Raw genomic sequence first — 19,125 nt, 5'->3', positions numbered from 1 at the left:
TTTAATCCAGGCTTGGCCCGCAGCACCTGGTTGCGCTTCACCCATGAAGAAAAAGATAAATACTCATTATTCTAAGAGTAACAGTTGTGAGTATTCAGTAATGCTGCATCACTAAGACAAAATATGATTTCACGCGTAGAGCTGCTGATTGTTTTAGACCTTTTAGTTTAGACTGCCCTTTTTGTTTTATAATCTCTATTTTGCAGCTTTAACTTATTTCCCCGTGCTGTCAGAAAAGTGGCAGCTTTTTACGGCGTGCTCTTTGAAATTGCCACGCAACATTTCATGGAGCCACTTAATAGAAATGTCAGCATCTCAAAGCTGCCGCATGAACAGCCCTGTTGCCCAGAGGACAGGAACGGGAGACGACAGGCGCACCTTGCCATTCTTGTCAAAATGTGTGAACATGATGTGGTTTAGCTGCTGTAACGACTTGGAAATTGTACTCACATTATAACAGTTAATACTTTGATGTGCACACAAGTCATGCTGAGCCTCTTTGTCAGTATTACTGTGTTAAAGTAATGCCTGTCTGTTGGGAAAACGCACCGCCTACCTTTCCCGAGCTAATGACAGCAGCAGCTCCTCATCTATGAAAATAACAAGAATCCTGTGCCGAGTGGGAGGTGTGCTCGATTAATAATTTAAATATTTCAATAAATCAGAGCTTACTACATTATTAAAACCTTCATAAAAGTCAACAGTGGAAGTTTTCTAGCAAAAAAAAACTTGCTTTGGACATCTTTATCTCCAGAAGTTTTTTGTCTCTACAGGTTTGGTGCTGACATTTAGCACACAATCATCCCAGAGATCTTCTATTCAACAGGGAGGTGACTTTTAAAGTTATTCAATGATAGTCGGAGGTTTTTCAGAACTAGAGACTGCCACTCTGTCCATGATACTGGCAAAAGGTCAAAGAAGAAACAATCAATCCTAGCTCAAAGGAGATTTGATCAATAAGGGATTGTATTTACCCAGGATGGCCACCACAATGTCATCTTTCAGGATCTCAATAGAGCCACGGGACAGGAAGTAGAGAGCGGTGAGCACGTCCCCGCTGTGCACGAGAGTGTCTCCAGGAGGGGCGTGCGTGGTTTTGAAGTGCATGGCCAGCGCCCTCAGGCAGCCTTTGGTGGCTCCTTCAAACGCTTTGCAGTTGTGAAGAAGATTTCTGTTGAGGTGAAGGCAGATATCCGCCTGCAGGCACTCAGGAAAACCTTTTAACACCTGTGATGCAGATAACATCCGTGAGTAAAATGCACAAAATGCTGCTTTGATATCCTCAAAGAGATGCGTTTAGCTAACCGCTGTGCGACCCGGTGGAGGACGTGAGCTGCAAACGTGTTAAAAGAAATGTACTTTTATTAAGAGAAGTTCTAATGAAGCTTGACAATAGCACAGAGCTCGGGACACGTTACAGAGCCGGAGACATATTAAACACAGCCAGATGCATCACACATTTGGTGCTTGTTAAATGTTATTGGACAGACACCCAAATTTTCCTTATGAAAGCATTCAAATAAATTAAATCCGATTGAAATAATGGCTGAATTTGTGAGATTTTTAAAACAAAGGCAGAATGTAAAAATAACTGCCACCTTGATTTATGTAACAGCCCCGTGAGCTAAACACACAGCACAATGCCTGCTCTGTTTTGGCTTTGTCTCACGTGTTACTGAACTGGTCAAAAATAATATTGGAGCGTGGAGAAAGTGATTTTTGTCATAAATGGCAGAAACAAAGATGGCAGCATTTTAATTCCCAGAGTCCATATATTTGTAGGAGCCAAGGATTAAATCCAAGCCTCACCTTAAAGCAGAGTGACTGCATGCTTTATTTATTTACACAAATGGAGCGACGCCCGCGAGCTAGTTTTGGGCAGATAACTCGAGCTGCACTGATTTCACACTTGACGTGCGTCATTCTGCCCAATCACCTGACGAACACTTCCTCCCAATTTGGCAGACTATTTAAGCATGCAAGATTTCCGGTCTCTTCCTCTGCCCTGCGCCAGTACTGCGCTCTTCCTTTTCAGTCCTGCCACCCCAGCATCCACCTGCACGCTCTGGCTCAGGGGTTTAAGATATGATCTCATCACTCCTCACATTTCTGCATGTAAAATAAATCTGCGAGGAGCGATGAGGTTGGAGCCGAGACGTCAAACACAAGCTGTGTTCTGCTGCTGCGATAAACATTTCAAACTATTACAAATGTGAGTTGTCTGAACTTTTTGAAGCCCTTGTGAGGAATGTTTGACTGATTTTGAAATAGTCTCTGTCTGACACTGATGCCTCTTCATAACCTGCATGAATGGTTATTTCTTTATACTTAATTCAGTGCCTGCGTTCGGGTCGGAATTTCCGCGAAAAAAATCCTGAATCAATTCACGGGGCTCAGGCCGGAAGAGGCTTTCTTTACAACTCCACCGGCAAAGTTTTGCAGTGCGAAGCAAGTTAGTAAGGTGAAGGAGGCTTATATTTGTACTAGTGGCTAATACTGGAGCAGGATTAGCAAAAAGAGAAAAAAACAGAAGAACAAAGGAAAGCTAAACGGAAAAGTGAGGTGAAAACGGGTCAACTTTTAACAGAAGAAGTGGCCCTCTTCCTACTAGAACTTTTTAATTAGTTGTAAAACATTGTTGGTAGCTAAATCAAACGTAGCTAACGCTACCATTAATGTGCACGACGACCCACATGCTCAAGGCATTCGACTGTAAAACTTGACCGTCTATACTACTGAAAAGAAAACCGAGTTTATGTTCCCTCTGCTCGGTTAGGCTGTAGTCGGTAGGAACTACGTAACCGTGACAGTCAAAGAATTGACCCTTCGCTAAGTCCCGCCCCCATTGGTTACTATTTCTACACCTGTCAAGCTTTCGCACCGGCATGCAAATATTAGGCCGTTTTCAACTAAAACAGTGAGAAATAATAGCAAATTTCTGGAAAATAGTTCCCAAATATCAGAGAGCAGTAGACAGAAAGGACAACAACACGCATTTGAAAGCTACTGCACATCCAGAATATAATTTGCCAGCAGAGTGTTGAGAACGAAGAGGACATAAAAATTGAGGCAAAAGCTCACCAGTCCCAATACAAGCGTCAGGCACCCCACGTCTTAACAATTCATGCTAGGGACAATCATGTACAGGAACAACAATGTTCTTGCACAGCAGGGTAAGTCAGTATATTGTTTTATTTTAAGCTAATGTTTAGTTTTGACTCCCTACAACTTGCATTATCTAATATATATCTAATATATAAGCCCATTGCTAGCAAACTAAATTATCCCACTTTTTTAATTTGTTTAAAGCGTGTCAGGATATTGCTCACATATCATGAGCTTGATCCACTGGATCTCCTAAAGGCACTACAGGAAAGCCCAAGAAAGCCCTGTTTAAGTTTGCCACAACAATGGCACAAACCAAGGGCTGGTAAAATAATGCCCGATATCATCTTGCAGATTCCATATGCACACGGCATTTCTTCCTTCTGAAAGCTTGACAGGCCTCTCGCGCCTAGTTACGGTTGCTAACGTAGGATTAGACAGTGGCCATTAAAGGGAGGAACTACTGTGTGTTTGTTAGATTTGTTAGAATCGAGCAAGGATCCCATCACGTTAACAAAAACAGAAAAAGTTATTAAAGTAAATTTTAGTTATTTTTTAAGCTTTGCTCCGTTTGAGGTTCTAGAGAAATAATATTTTAAGTAGGTGGATCCATAAACCCCAACCATGGATGAGGAACTACTTATCTGAGTTATTAATAACACATTTAATCTTGAGTTATTAAATGCTTTAACTTTGTTTCTGGAATTGAATTAAACTTTTACAGGGAGTTTCTGCCAAAAACCATTAAATTACCTTTGATTAAAATCCTGCTTTAAACCCTAACCCTAATGTTGTTACAATCTCAAACTTAATGACAAGTCTTGGCCAATTTATTTACTTCTCCTTAAAAGCAATAAATAGGCAGACGATCAATACAGTTTTTGTGAAGGACTGAAGTTTGTCGACTGTAAAAGGATGTTATTGATGAAATAATTGTGAACAGATGGAGTTGAGATGAGAAAAATATCAGTGCATGCAGCGTGTGTAGTTTGACACTCACATCCTTTTACTCTAAAATATCATTTCTTTGCTTTAACGTGAAGGAATTAACACAGTAATTATGCACAAGTAATTTAACACGAAGCAGTGCTGAATTTGCCAGTGACCCATTTAAAGTGAAAATGACAAGAAATAAAGAAATACGAACCTCCTGTTCTTACCAGTGTAGAGATGTTATTCCAGATTAGAGGCAGACGAGAGAGAGAAAGCTCTTTTTAGTATAATGCACATACAGTATTTCTCTGATCAGTTCACTTTTCTATCTAGTAACTGATGCAGGTGGCTTTTTATTTACCGTGTTCATATCAATGCCGTTGGTGTAGGTCCACGAGTGTTGGAAGTACTCCTCCAGCCTCTGCCTCAGCGGGTTTGGGATCTGGTGGAAGCGTATGAACTCCTTGACCCGTAACATTTGAGCATGATAGCGGGCCGTACCTGAGTACAACCTCTGGATGATGGCGGAGACGTTTCCAAAAATACTGGCGTACATGAGGGCTGAAACACAGGCGATGATGAATAAGACAAAATACAGACTGTTTGTTGAGTTTACCCACAGAGGCCTGAATAAATGGGAACAAATGCTGCTATAAACACCGACAATCTGCTGTCTGGCATCCGAACAAAATGATTTGAAGCCTTAAAAAGTTTCAAAGACTGTGCCAGATTAAAGTAAAGTAAAAAAGACCATAACATACTCACAGCCAATCAGCATGACACAGATGGAAAAGATCTTCTCTGAGTTGGTGTTGGGGGACACGTTTCCAAAGCCCACACTGGTCAGGCTGCTGAAGGTGAAGTAAAGCGCTGTGACGTACTTGTCCTTGATGGACGGACCCGAGCTGGGGTCGCTGTAGTTGTATCTCTTTCCTATGGACACGCCCAGATTGTCCAGCCAGCCGATCTTGTGCTCCAAGTAGGGCTTCTCCACGTTGCCGATGGCGTACCATATGCAGGCCAGCCAGTGGGCGATGAGGGCGAAGATGCACATGAGCAGCATGAGGACGGCGGCGCCATACTCAGAGTAGCGGTCCAGCTTCCTGGCTACACGGACCAATCGCAGGAGCCGGGCGGTTTTCAGCAGGCCAATCAGAGTGGTGGTCTAAACAGGATGTACAGCAGGACATTAAATCAGTAATAGAAGCAAAAGTTATTGTATCATTGCACAATTGAATTATCTGGTATCTACCATGTTTGCTCTATCATCCTCTCTCTCACTCTGAAGCTGTGACAATTCACAATAGGAGATTCACAATTGGAGGCAATGAGTTTCCAAAGCCGTAAAAAAAAAGGACAAATCTCTGGCGGCTACTCCACACACCACTTTGGTCAAAAGCAAACAAACACAGAAGTGAAGACAGCAGAAGCCCACACATAAATCCTCATTTATTCAGCCCTGAACAGGCTGTAACTCTCACTGCGCGGGGTCCCTGGGAGTTCGTTGCTGCTTCTGTGTCATCAAGAAAGGATTTAGCAACACAAACAAGCATTCCCATTAGCATGGTCATTTATCTGCCTGACAATTACTGAGAGACCTTTGGAAGTGAAGTTAATGTCCGCACACGAGAGACAGCAAACAGTTAGTGTTGTATTCAATCTTGGTTTTCAGAAGACGAATGAAACACAAACCAGTCGGACACTTCAGCCCGTTCTGTTTGTTAGCGGGATTTAGTTACAGTTGTTTGAATGATCATTTCTTTAAACTTTTTATAACAGTGTAACATATGACAAATCTGACTGAACTGTGAGCCTTCTGCTTTTGATCGAAGATGTTTAATGTTTTTTTAAGGTCTAAATTATTCCTCTTGCACTACTTAAAGCCCAGATATTCTTCCCTGTGTCAACCATTTGACAATAGTGACTCAGGTTTATTTTTACTAAATCTACTCAATTTAGATTTTGTATTTTCATTACTTCCTTTAAGTGGTAATCTCAAAGATCTCTTTGGCGGCACCTATGGCGATAAACGGTAATTGCGGGAGCACACTTCCCAGATATCCAGTGTGATGTCCACGGTTGGCTCTGGTTGTTACTCTTGATTGTCCTCGCTGACGGTCGCTTTCCTATTTAGACTGTTGGCCTTCATCTGAGCGTCAAATTTGTTTCTTTTTCACTTATTTTTTAAGTTGTATCTGTAGTCATCGACTTTTTCTTTGTTTGTCTAATTCCATAGTCGATTACTGTTTACTTGTACACTTGTAGAAACTGGAAAAGCAGCCGCTTAGCTCCGCCTACCCTCTCTGGCAGACCAACCACTGCTGGGTGATGGAAAACGCGTCACTAACTGGGCGCCGCTTGTGATTGTTTCCACGATAGTCACCACAGACCCACAGTCTTTAATACTGCAAATGCAAAGACTTTCATCGGAGGGCTCAATCACCATTGTGTTACCTCATTCAGTGATAGATAGACACGAAAATCTTTGAGATTATCACTTTAAGCAGGTGGTTTGAATATCTAGAATTGCCAGCCCTATTTTACCTTCAAAACAGTAAAGGCTTTTACAGCACAGTTATAAGGTAATTAGAAAGAGGTTGTGCGAGTTTTTAAACATTTCTGCCTTCTTGCAGCTATTTGAAGGAAACTGTCTCCCTTAATAACTTCCTATTGCTTTGACCATAGCAGCTATCTACAATGAGCTGGCTGCCTGATTGGGACACTAAACACCACTAAATTATGCATAATGTAGAAATTATTTTACAATTTATTTTCTTTTATTAAAGGGCTAGTTTTTTGAGGTGGGGTTGTATGAGGCACTTATCAATAGTAAGTATATTACATATGGTAGATAACAGTCAGCACGGCCCCTGTTAGGAGAAGCTGGCCGGAGTTCCTACACGGAAGCTAAGCTACGCACGGCTGCAGACAGGGTCAGGAGCACCACTTACTTTAGCCACCTTAAAGAGTCCTACATATAAACAAACATATAAGTATAAGTGTTAGCGTATGTTGTTTGAATTGTATGTTGTTTATATGTCGGAATCTTTTAAGTGGCTAAAGTACGTGGAACGTGCTTAGCTTAGCTTCATTTAACTCCAGCCTGCTTCTCCTAACAGGGGCAGTGTACTGACTATTGATAAGTACCTCATATACAACCTCACTTCTCAAACCTGAACTATCCCTTTAACTTGAACAACATGACCATTTAGTGAATACTATGGATTTTCCGTGAGTTAGATCCTGATCCACTTTCATACCTCTTTGGCCGTAATAAAAATATGTTGACCCAAAAATATATATAATTTGAATCCTTGTTTTTTAAGGACGACTAGTAGTTTGTTCTTTTTGAAAAAGACTTTGTTTTGAGTCCACTGTTTGAGCGGTTTGAGAAATGAAAGAGTGTTTTCTTTCAGTAAGTTAGACCTCAACTTGAATTTAAAGACCAAGATTGACTTAAATTTGAGGTACATGTATAATGTATGAACACGCATGCAATTCATAATATAGTCCTGTCTTATCACTGCTTACCCGTATCAGTCTTTTACCAGCACCAGGATACAAACTAATTAAAAAGCACATCGTGAAAAAGTTCAAACGAAACAATCAACTTGCCCTTTAAAATCTAATATCGATAAAACCTAAAAGCTCACTCTGCAATCTAGCGCCAGTTCAATTAAGTCTTAAATGTACCTGCACAGCCAATTATGTAACACAGCAGCAGAGCACTACACCCAGCCTCCTCCTCCCCTCTTCTGTCTGTTCCGCTCTAATGGGAACAACATTTCGGGGGTTCAGGTTAGGACAAGGCACTCAAGTTCTTTTCCACTGTGTTCACTGTGAAATTAATCCGTTCATTATTATTATTATTAACGAAACACAGCATGGAGCCTATTTGTGTAATGATTCTCACAGTGTGTTCAATCTTCTGGCGGGACTCATTTGTTTTGAAAGGAAGATTGAAATTTGTTTTAAATGTATTTTATGATCAAATCAAAAGGTTTAGTTAAAGGGCTTGTAGGGCAAAGCAGTTTATTTATCTGCTGAGAGACACGATCCCTCTGAAAACCATCTGTTTATATTTTCTGAATGATCGTACAGCCGAGCCGGACTCTTATCTGGAAAAACGTATCTGGAAAAAAACAAATAATTGAACCCTTTAGTTGAGTCAAATAGTCAGTTCTCTATTTTCTTAATTGCAACTAATTTGTTGTATTTTTTGTTGCACTGTCTTGTGAGAGAAACAAACGTCCATTTTCTGGTTTGATTTGTTGTCATTCACTGATCTGACTCAGCAGCGGCGGCGGCAGCAGTGGAAAAGATGATTATGGTTTATAATCAGGAGCTTTTCTGGTGTAATGGAGTGCCTACAAAGCACGATAAAGCACTGAAGTGGATCCAGAGCCTGAGGGGACATATCCTACCAACAAACAAGCCAGCAGGCCTGGCAGCCAGCCTACCAATGGCCTCTCACAGCTGCATGTAAGCTGCGCACACAGCCCTGTTGGCCTGCTCCTCACATAAATGCATCATTGATTGCCATTTGGTAAGCCATTAATCCGTGTAAATGGATTCTAGAATGAGGACCATTCAAAAAAAAAAAAGAGGGAAAAAAAGGAAAAAAAAAAAACATGCAATTTAAAGTAATCCTTTCAGAGCCGAGACAGAAAGATTCAGGCTTTAAGCAGTGACCCAGGGGCACAAGTCTGGTCACAGCCGGGGTTTATGTGCAGGAAAGCTCCCTGGGAGAAAAAAAAACAGGTAAAAAAATATATACATTAGAGATAACATACCTCATCCGATCCTGAGCCGAAGATAAGAAGGTCAAAGGGGATTGCAGCCACCATGTCTATAAGGAACCAGCCTTTAAAGTAATGGATCGCTATCTTAGCCGGATCGCTGACCACCTCCTCGTTCTGGTTCACGTAAGTGGTCCTGAAGTTTATGAGGATGTCGATGATGAACATGATGTCCACTATTAAATCCACCACGTTAAGCGGGCTGCACGAGTATCCACATTCACGCCTCTTCTGCTCCCCTTGGTCATTGAGAAGAAAAGCAGCGGAGTAGGGAGTGAGGATGGCTGTGTAGATGACCAGCAGCAGGATCAGCCAGTCCCACACAGCTTTGAAGGGGCTGTAGTGGAGGATGGTGAACTTGTCAATGCGGGTTGTCTGGAGTTTGTACTCTGGCAGCACGTCAGCTCCGAGTGACAGGACCTGAGGGGGTGGCGAGAGAAGGCCGGGTCAGTTAGGGATAGAGTTGTTCCTATGCAGATACCGGTATCGTAATGGCTCAAATACCGCATAAAACGTGTGGTCGACCCCCCAAAAATTCCCTTTTGTCTTCCTCTTCAAACATTACCCTAAAAATATATTAATCTGCTACTACCAACTACTGTTTTAGAGCATCAAAGAAAAAGTTATTTGAGGTAAATTACCATAATGCGTTAGCAAACAGAAAAGGTGCGATGCTAGCTAAAGTGCGACTTAACAGTCGTCAAAGCTAGCTTACTGTCTGTAGCCAGTGTTTTTCCATTAAACATTTGTATTCTGTATTCTTTTTACATTTAAATAAAGATTAAAAATCTGCAAACCACTTAAAATAAATCTGTTTCATATTGAAACTGTGGGTTTCTCCAACGCTCTTTGGTAGACGAGCTAATGCTAACATTCAATTAGCTTGTTTTGTGGTGAGGATTACTTCAGGCCATACAACTATGATTGCAATCACATTACATTAGGGGTGGGACCAAATATCGATACAGCAATATATTGTCGTCCTGACTGGCACCAAATATTGATATTTAATTTACAGATTTATATCCCTGCCATTTTCACTTATCACGTAATAACTTCATGACTCATCACAGAGGCACTTATGGCATGAATGAGGGTCACGTGAACAGAAATTAACTGGCTGAAGAAGAAGTCCAGAGCCAGATAAAAGAAGAAGACAGTGGGATAATGGCGGACAGCGGTGAAAGGAAGTTAAGAGATGCGCTGAACACTTTCAGATCCAAAGTCTAATTTGTATTACAGTTGTTCTTTAGATCTGTAAACTTAATTCACAGACTGAAAACACGTTCATTGTTTCATCTCAGTTTGTGTCAAATTCTGTTAAACTGACACCAAATTGCAGTGAATAAATACATTTATTCTGCACTTTACCTTTTTAGTGTATCATTACATGATTGTCTTGCAACATATCAATTACCGCAGAATCGTTGTATCGTGATATTATCGTTATCGTGGGCCTCGTATTGCGTATCGTATTGTGAATTACCCTGTGATTCCCACCCCTACATTACATCCACACAGGGTTAGTAGTAAACAGGTTTTCAAAAACGACAAATAATATAACTTTTTTATGCCATTAGTATTGAAGGCGTACTCTGTATGAGCCAATAATTAAGTCAAGGTATCACAACCAGGAAGGAAAATATGTAATCAAAACATCTGTTGTCGGGAAGATAACCTGATTATACCACTTTATTTTTATACCGGTCGATCTCTTAGTTTAAAAGCGTAACTAATAACATAAAACTTTATTTTCAGCCCACCGTCAAAATTGAAATTAATGTCGGTTCACTTTAAAAAAAACAATCTATTTGTTGATCTTCCTTCTGACAATTTAATCAAAGACCGCCTCAGGTACCTCATTGTTATGGAAATGATTGCTGAGGCTCACCAGGTAATCTAGCCAGCTCACAGACTTCAAGGACTGATCTGGCAGCAACTGTGACACACCGGCGTAAGTGCTCTGCAGTCAAACAGTATTAGGTAAAGACATCCACTCTAGTATGACAGGTGGATTGCCAATGTCCTGGCAGCGTGAATAATGTGACTGCCTCTGACTTGAACCGCATTTGCAAGGGGTACATTCTGTCCTCTGTAAGCGCTTTACTGTACACATGATAGAAGGGAGAAAATCTGTACAGGCTTGTGCTGACAGATGTCTTTACACATAAACTGATGCACAAACAGTTGTTTTAATTTCCCCTCATCAATGAACTCTGACAGGATTGTAAATTATTAAGAGGGCTCAGTAGGGCTCAGCCGTCCCCTGTTTTTGGCTTAATAAGCAGTGGCAGACAAAGAGAAAGGGCTTTCTTATGGCAGAAAATAGTGCAGGAGTAAGGGAAAGGGCAGCAGGTCTTACTGTTCATTTCAGCACATCCCCCTATCTCCAGCACATGAATTATAGATTTCCCCATGCTAGCAGTCAGGAAGTGGATGCAGTTTTCACATCTCAGATGTGTTTCCAAAGCCCAAACTAAAGCCAGCAGGGAGGGAGAGCGTTTAATCATGATGATGGTTCGTCTTCATTATAAATGAGAAAGCTCTGCTGACAAGAGTTTGAATATAAGGTTTCTGTGCCTCTGTTGTACTCGTTCGTTGCAAACATCGCACATAATTACTGGGAGTGTAGTTTTCCTGCTGTATTTTGACCAACACACTTTTCAAATTTGCTCTGCACGGCTATTTATACCCCAAATCTTTTTAAATGTGTTCGTCAGAATGATTCAAGTTATCCCAACGTGAAGGGCTCTTTTATTTTGTTTCAACGTCTGAAACAGTCATTAATCAAAATTGCAATGATGCCTGCGCTCTTCGCCGTCCTTGGAAAGGCTGGCATCAGCTGTGCTGCTGGTCCTGTCGACAGGGAGTTCTGACACCAGATCGCCTTTGTTTCAGCCGTATGAAAAGAAGTTTTGCTCCTTTGGGTTGTCCTTGAGCAAGACATCAAATCCCTGCTGAATTCCTGCAGAAGTGTTATGAACCTGCATTACGGCTTGCAAGTGAAAAGATGAATTTCTTTCATGAGGGATCAGTGGAATGTCCTTTCTCTCCCTTTTCAAAACAACTACTCTCAACATACCCTGAATGTTGATGAGTATGAATTTTACCTTAGTATCATGCCCACTTTCTCTGCAACTTAATATAACCTTCCCTCTTGTCCGTAATGCAGTGTACAGTCATGTGTGAACCTTGCATCATTGGCAGCTTTCTTCATCTGCCACCATGAAATTTCACCATCATGTGCATCATCAACTCTCTTCGAAGGGGAACGAACCAATGACTCAAGTTGGAGACACCACCAATCATGCTATTTTTTGCCGCACAATTACGCACTGATTTTTCTCAGGAAAATGAGCTGCAAACATAAATACGCTTCAGAGGGAAAACATAGCATCAAACAAAAGTCGAAACTTTCCAAACTGACCTGTGTGACTTTCTCCGTGACATTGTGAGTTCTGTCTTTGACCTTCGGTGCTATGATGGCCGACTCGGATGTAGGCGGGGAATGAGTTTTCTTATCGGTCGTCTCAGAGAAGTGGAGCGCTATCAGGGGGATCTTGTTCAGGGTGCTGTACTTGTTGATGTTAGAGTCGGAGGTAGAGCCAAGCAGGCTGGACTTGACGTGGTTAAAAGGTCCTGGTGGTTAAGAACAAATAACATTAGTACCCTTATTAGACTCATTTTATCTTAGTTAACTTTAGTATATTCTGTAAGATTGATGATGAATCTTAAATAACATATTTGTAATCAAATGTGGGTGTAATCATCACCAAACAATGTAACCTTTAAGGTAGACCAGGTGTGTTATAGTAATAATGTGTTCTCTGTGTTTGAGTAGTATATGTACAGTAAATGGCAACCTATTATCTAATGTTTTCCGACATGCTTAATGGAAAGCATAGCATGTAGCAATTGCTCGTTTGGAGAGCTACTATGGCTTCACATAATACAAGCATACATTCATGCAGGTCAATAACAAAGAAATACTATGATTAGCATGAGAGCGGATGTGAGGCGCATGTGATGACCTTATATGATTGTATAGACTGCTGAAGTGATAAAATCCCTACATGGATCTAAGTATACAATCATTCAACATAAGTAAGAGCAGTAAGCCCACTTAAGCTGTCATTCAAAAGTGGATCTGTGAAGAGCATTTACGCTGATTGCCTTGCTTGAAAATCATGCTCGAAAAACAGCACAGAGCTATGAAATCATGGGCAGAAATACATGATTACCTCTAGCACGGGTACCACTGTCTAAAGACAGAATTTTGTGGACAGAAAATAAAGGAAGAAACATTTTTTAAAACTTTTCACACGTAAGAAATGATGAAAAGATTAGAGAAAAGCTATTAAACTTTTGTAAAATACATCCTGTTATGAGTATACTTTGCCTTGGTGTCCCCAGTGTGTTACGGTTGAGTTAAAATTGGTTCGCATCATAGACTGTATCTAAAAGATGGAAGTAGCCTCTGGTTTCAAAAGTACAGTCAATTGGCTTTTTATCGGCCAGCAGGGGCAACTCCACTCGGTACAAAAGCAAGTAAAATTGAATGAAATTGATCTTTAGGGCCTGGCTATCTAGAATTGACAAGTTGCTATGACAGCAGCCGTTCAACCAGGGTACTAACTTAACTACGCAAATCCACCCTGTAGTCCAAATATGGTCATTCCTGGTTCCAATAAACCAAGATGGCGGCTGCCAAAATATTGAACTCAAGGCTTCAAAAGGGGGGTCCACAAACAAAAAGGTGACATCCCACTTCCTGTTTACACTCTATGGTATGCATTTAAAGTAGATACTGTAGCACATACCTTCACTTGTATGACGATCTCTGAATATGCTTTTGGAATTGGAGCTGTAGCCTTCAATTTCATGGACGGATGAGGCCCGCCTCATGCTGTTGATGCTGTCTCTGGGGAAGGTGTTCGACAGGGTGGTAGAGGACTGGTGGGGCTCTGTCTGATACAGCTTCTCCCAGGGGAGTTTAGGAGACGAATGGTCAAGTGGTTCAGGACCGATGCTGGCCTGGGACGAGTGGCGGCTGGAGCTGATGAGGCCATGTGTGTCATTGGCCTCAATGGGACTAAAAATGCTCTTTGTGGGTGAGGGGAAGTTCTGCAGGGCCACTGAGTCCTCATTCTCTTTGGGCGAGTCCACCATCACAGCATCTGGGTCCTCTTGCGGAAGAGATTGCTTGTTGGTATTCATTAGGCTCAAAGCGGCCTGACGGAAGCGGAAGAATCTACTCCTCCCTAAAAATTTAGAAGAAAATATGAGAACATTTGTTATGTTTTTTGTACACAGTTCACAGGATAAAAACATCCACCAAGCATCAAATCATTGTCTTATTTTTCTTCGATGAATTTTATGGGTGGATAAGAGGTTAATTCTACCTAAAACTTGTGAGGGGAAATGAAATGAAAATGTGTGCTGCAAACTCTTTTAATCTGTTATAATAAGTCCTTAGTGTACAAAACAGGGTTTGCATGTTCTCCTTGTGCTTGCGTGGGTTCTCTCTGGGTACTTCCTCCCACAGTCAAAAGACATGCTCGTTAGGTTAATTGGTGAGTCAAAAAAATGCCCATAGGTGTGAATGTGAGCGTGAATGATTGACTGTCTCTCTGTCGGCCCTGTGGCTGGCGACCTGTCCGTCCATCCATGGCTGGAGAATGGATGATTCATGGAAGTTCCTAATTTTTGGGTTGTGTTTGAAACCCTAACCACTAGGTGGCAGTGTCCAATCTATCAGCAGCTATTTGACCCTTCTGCTCCTACATAGTAATATAAACTGAGACAGGAAGAAGGAAGCTCATATCGCTACTATAAACCCAAATAACACAGGTGTATGAAGCAGGCTTACAATATCGCGATGTATTGAATTGTATCACGATACATATCGTATCGCTAGACATCGTTTTGCCAATAGTATCTCCTCTCAGTGCTCATATGAGAAAGAGAAGGTTGCACATTTGAATTCTTGTGCCTTACTTGAGAAAGGAACCCTATTTACGCACAGAAGCTACGTTTTCCTAATAGACGCGGTACAAAATGTGAATGACCTCTTGGGACGTAGTGAAAGTTTTTCCTCATTAACTATAGAAAGAGGGTGAAAGTGAACCCTGCCTCACTCATGGGGCACCCATCCCTCAGCACCCTCCTTACATAACGCTGTTGCCATCTGTTTCCATCCCCTGTCCAAATGTGCTGATGTTACAACTATAGCAGCTTACAATAGAGCCGTGACACTCAACAAGTTTCCTGGAGAGGACCCTAATGACATCCTGAGCTGGCAGCAGATATGGATAACCTTCCTGTCTCTGCTCTGCAGGGAGACTCTGTCATCACGACAGAATGCTCTTGACTCTAGCTCGAGCTGAATGCTTATATAACACCTGTTTAACATAATTTGGCATGGAAAGGTCTATCAAAAGCACAGAGAGCAAGTCCTCAAAATGTATTACAGTACCAGACAGGTTATTTGCATAATACTCTAAAAGCTTATAGTAACCATTCTTTACTTGTTTATTTCACGTTGTCATCAATGTCACCAATTTTAAAAGTGTTTCATGATCAGTGGAGAGTGCTGTAGTCATAGTAGCCGCGTCGCACAAAGGACTGCAGTGACAGTCTGCTGGTCTGTCAGTTACTAGGTCCACTACTACTAGGGAGTAAGATATCTCGGCAGATCTTGGAGGGACTGTCATTTAAGTTTTGGACGTATATTAATGATCCTCAAGGGATGCAGTCCCCTGACTTTTCTTCTAGTGTTATGAGGTTGACATTGTGAGTTTGTGCGTGAAGTGTCTCAACAACTACTTAAATGATGGTTGATGAAATTTGTTAAAATTTCATGTCCATCCATTAAAAGGTTTCCAACAGAACATTGGTGATTGCTTTACTTTCACCCGGCCTCAGCTGTTCTTGTGTCATCACTGTGTTCAGGATATGTTGTTGGCAAAGCCTTCTGTTAGCTGAAATTATAAGATATTGGTAAGGGCTATGTTTGCAGTCTGTATTACATATGAAATAAGTGACACAGATGTTCCAAATACAGTTTTAATTCTAAAAATCTGTCTACCCTCTGTAAAGATATCAATGTTTAAATCTGAGAAATCAGCCTAATAGAAAATTTAAGGACTCAAGTTTTAAGGAGTTTATATTTAGTGGACTATAAATGCTGTGGATAATTTCAACACGTTGACCAAGAAAAAAATACTGAAGGCAAAAACATTTCCGAGCACTCGCAATCCTTTAATAGGTCTCCTACATGTCACATTTTAAGATGATATTGAGCCCTGGAGCATAAAACCTTGATAACATAGATATGCACTCAATAGCTGTGTCTCAGTTCAGGGGCTGCATCCTTTAAAGGATGTGGTCTACAAAGGATGAGTCATTCATAGCCTACGTAGACTGCTAAGGCCGAACTGAAATGAGACAGTCTAGTCTATGGAGGATTTCCTGTTTGCGTCACCAGCTGTTCACACAGCAACATGTAACTAGCTGGCTAACTAGCTAAAAAACTAATGTCATATAACTTCACCTAATTTTTTGAAGTTTAAAGGCCCATTTTGTTTTTTAACATTTGTAGTGCTAGCTGTTCGATTGAGTTGAAACCAAAGACTTTTACATTTAAAAGTGTATTCCTCGGCCGCTTGAGAGGCCGCCATCTTGTTTGAATTGCCGCGCAATGAATCTCGGGATACGTAGGCTTACACCTGCTACACATCAAAATATTAGCATTTGTGAGCATGGTGACTTCAGCATTTAGTTCAAAGAAGCACCTTGTGCCTACTATAGCCTCACAGAACTGCTAGCTTAGCAGTTGACTCTCAGTCAAGAAGACACAATTGTGTTGCGTAACCAAAGCCAAGCACAATTTTAGCTTCATGAAAACAGAATTTTTTGATCATGTAAAGTGAGTTAACATATGTGTCAGAGGGAGAAAGGATGTAAGGGGAGTCTCATATCCACACGTACCATATTAAAGACAACCAGACTTCTTGTTAAAGTTTTAAAAACATGTCACTACTCATTCAGGAGGCTTCATCAGTTCTATTGATTCATGGCGCTTAGTTTTTCACACCTCGATGTCACATGAGAGTAGGTAGTGTCACATGACAGACATGTGGGAGTTATTATAGTGACAGTCCGTCAGGCAGAGGAGGGAATATCAAGATGGGGTTTCTGAAAAAGAGGTGTTGCAGGCAATCTTCCTTTGGGTCGGGATTTCTTGTTCCAAGTTTACTTAAATGGATTTTCCTCACTCAAAGATTTTGTCTTCTCTGTCCAATATATCCACATTGGTGTACTCCAATGACTAACCCCTAGGTTGACTAGGTAAACATTAACTGGGGAGTTTCCTCACCAACTTAAATCAGCTTTGTTTCTCTCCTTTGCCGGATTTTTTACTGGATGTTTTGACCAAATTGCACCTTAATCATGGGACTCTTATGACTCAAAGATCCCTATCATGTTCTCTCAGCAACCTTTATCTGGCCTTAATGACTCTCATGTGACTTGAGAGCGGATGATCCACTTTGGAATCCCTACAAGAGAGTAGACAGTGATTGGAGCTGAGTTTATACTTGCAAATACTCTATTGCATGAATAATTACATTCTTTAAATACATAGGGTGAAAACATACATTTATTCTTGTTACTGGAATGGTTTGCAGCTTAATGTGAATGGGCGGAAGTGCGTGAGTCACCTCTTCAAGAGAAGGGCCTTTAAAGTACGGCCTTGTTCATGCTGGAGGGTAAGATGGAACGTAAGATTAACAACATGATCAATGCGACACTAGAAGTGATAAGGACTTTGTATTGGACTGTTGTGGGAAGAGGCTATTGATTTACCAGTTGATGTATGTTTATGAGCTGTTGGTAGAATTAAAGAGAATGAGATTGTTGTTACAAGCGGCTAACAAGAACTTCCTTCAAAGGGTGTCTGGGCTAACTGTCAGAAATATTATGAAGGGCACGAACTCCTGGAAAGAGCTACGAGTTAACCTGGCTATCCTTTATATGGAAAGACAGTAGCTTAGTTTTTTAAAAGTTGAGTTTCAGGAAACCTCTGACTGAATTGTAAATTAGATTTCTATAATTAGTTTGCACATTAATTGTGTTTCTATCATATCCGAATTTAGCTAGTTCTGCCTTAAGCTGTGTTTCCATTGCAGGAACTTCCCCCAGGGGAGGTACTAAGTGCTTGTCTACCAGTGAGACTAAGTTGTACCACACAGGATCCGTGTCTGCCTCGCTCCGTGTGCGCTGCGACCTCCGGAGTTGATCGCGCCCACTCTAGTCAATGCTCATGTTTCCACGGCACGCGCCGCGTCTCTCCGCGCTGCTCCACTAAAAATACGTGCTGAGTCTATTTTTGACGGAGGCCGCTTCAAGCATGCGTCAAGCTTAACGGAGCAGATCGTTCCAAACAGGAAGTCAGACATGAAAAAAACAGCATAGAGCATCCGCTCATTTCAAAATAAAACACCATGTACAGACTCCCGTTTTTAAGTAGTTTTTAATTAAGTAGTGTCGTCATCCATGGTAGAAGCACAAAAATCACCAAATGAGCAGATAATCAACCTCGGAGGTGCAAACTGAACTGTTTTTTTAACATTGATGTTATCGTGTGATTTTGCATTTCCCGCGCAATAATGTAGTTCTCCCGCGATCTTCTGATCGTGCGAATCCAGCTGCTTGGGCCAGCGCCTCCTGTAGGGTAAGATGTGCGCCGTCTCATGGACCAGAACTGCGGCGCACACAGATCGTGTGGGGTAAGTGTCTAAATAAAGTCCCGATGACTTATTTTACCCCTTAAAAGTTCCTGCTAAAGGGGTAGTACTTTCTGGAAGTACAGGAAGATTCTTTCACACGTCAGTAGACTTGTTGCTTAATCTTCACAGGTCTTTAGAACTTGGCGGAGATGCAGACAACAATAGGCTCCTGGGACTAAAAGTCTCTATTTGGTGGAAACGCATCTTTAACAACACGTGTAATTAGCACATTCACATGTCACTGTTCAGTGACTCTAAGCATAATTTTCCCTCAATGCAAGAGCAATTACATTGTTGGAAAATAGAGAATGAAAGGAGAGAGTGTAAAGTAATGGTGAAATTCAATAGAATTCAGGTACTTGGTTAAACTCCGTAATTCAAGAAGAATCGAGTCGATGCAGTCTTGGACCGAACAGTAAAGAAAGAAATCTCTGTGCTCTCTGAGTAATTTGTACCCATTGTATCTGGTTTGGGGCCTTTAAGGCATGTTGAAGCTGCTG

The 19,125-nt window shown here is 41.3% G+C and overlaps 1 pseudogene; it reads right to left on the bottom strand.

Annotated features, from left to right (window-relative positions):
• The window catches only part of LOC138592620 (voltage-gated inwardly rectifying potassium channel KCNH7-like), a 43,207-nt pseudogene that overhangs the window by 11,041 nt on the left and 13,041 nt on the right, over window positions 1-19,125 (bottom strand).

This window comes from Semicossyphus pulcher, unplaced genomic scaffold, assembly GCF_022749685.1.
Source record: "Semicossyphus pulcher isolate SPU_LCO1_2020_fin unplaced genomic scaffold, fSemPul1.0.p SCAF_15, whole genome shotgun sequence".
Lineage (NCBI taxonomy): Eukaryota > Metazoa > Chordata > Actinopteri > Labriformes > Labridae > Semicossyphus > Semicossyphus pulcher.
The sequence above is the reverse complement of the archived record's forward strand: the minus strand, read 5'-3'. Positions and strand labels throughout refer to the sequence as shown.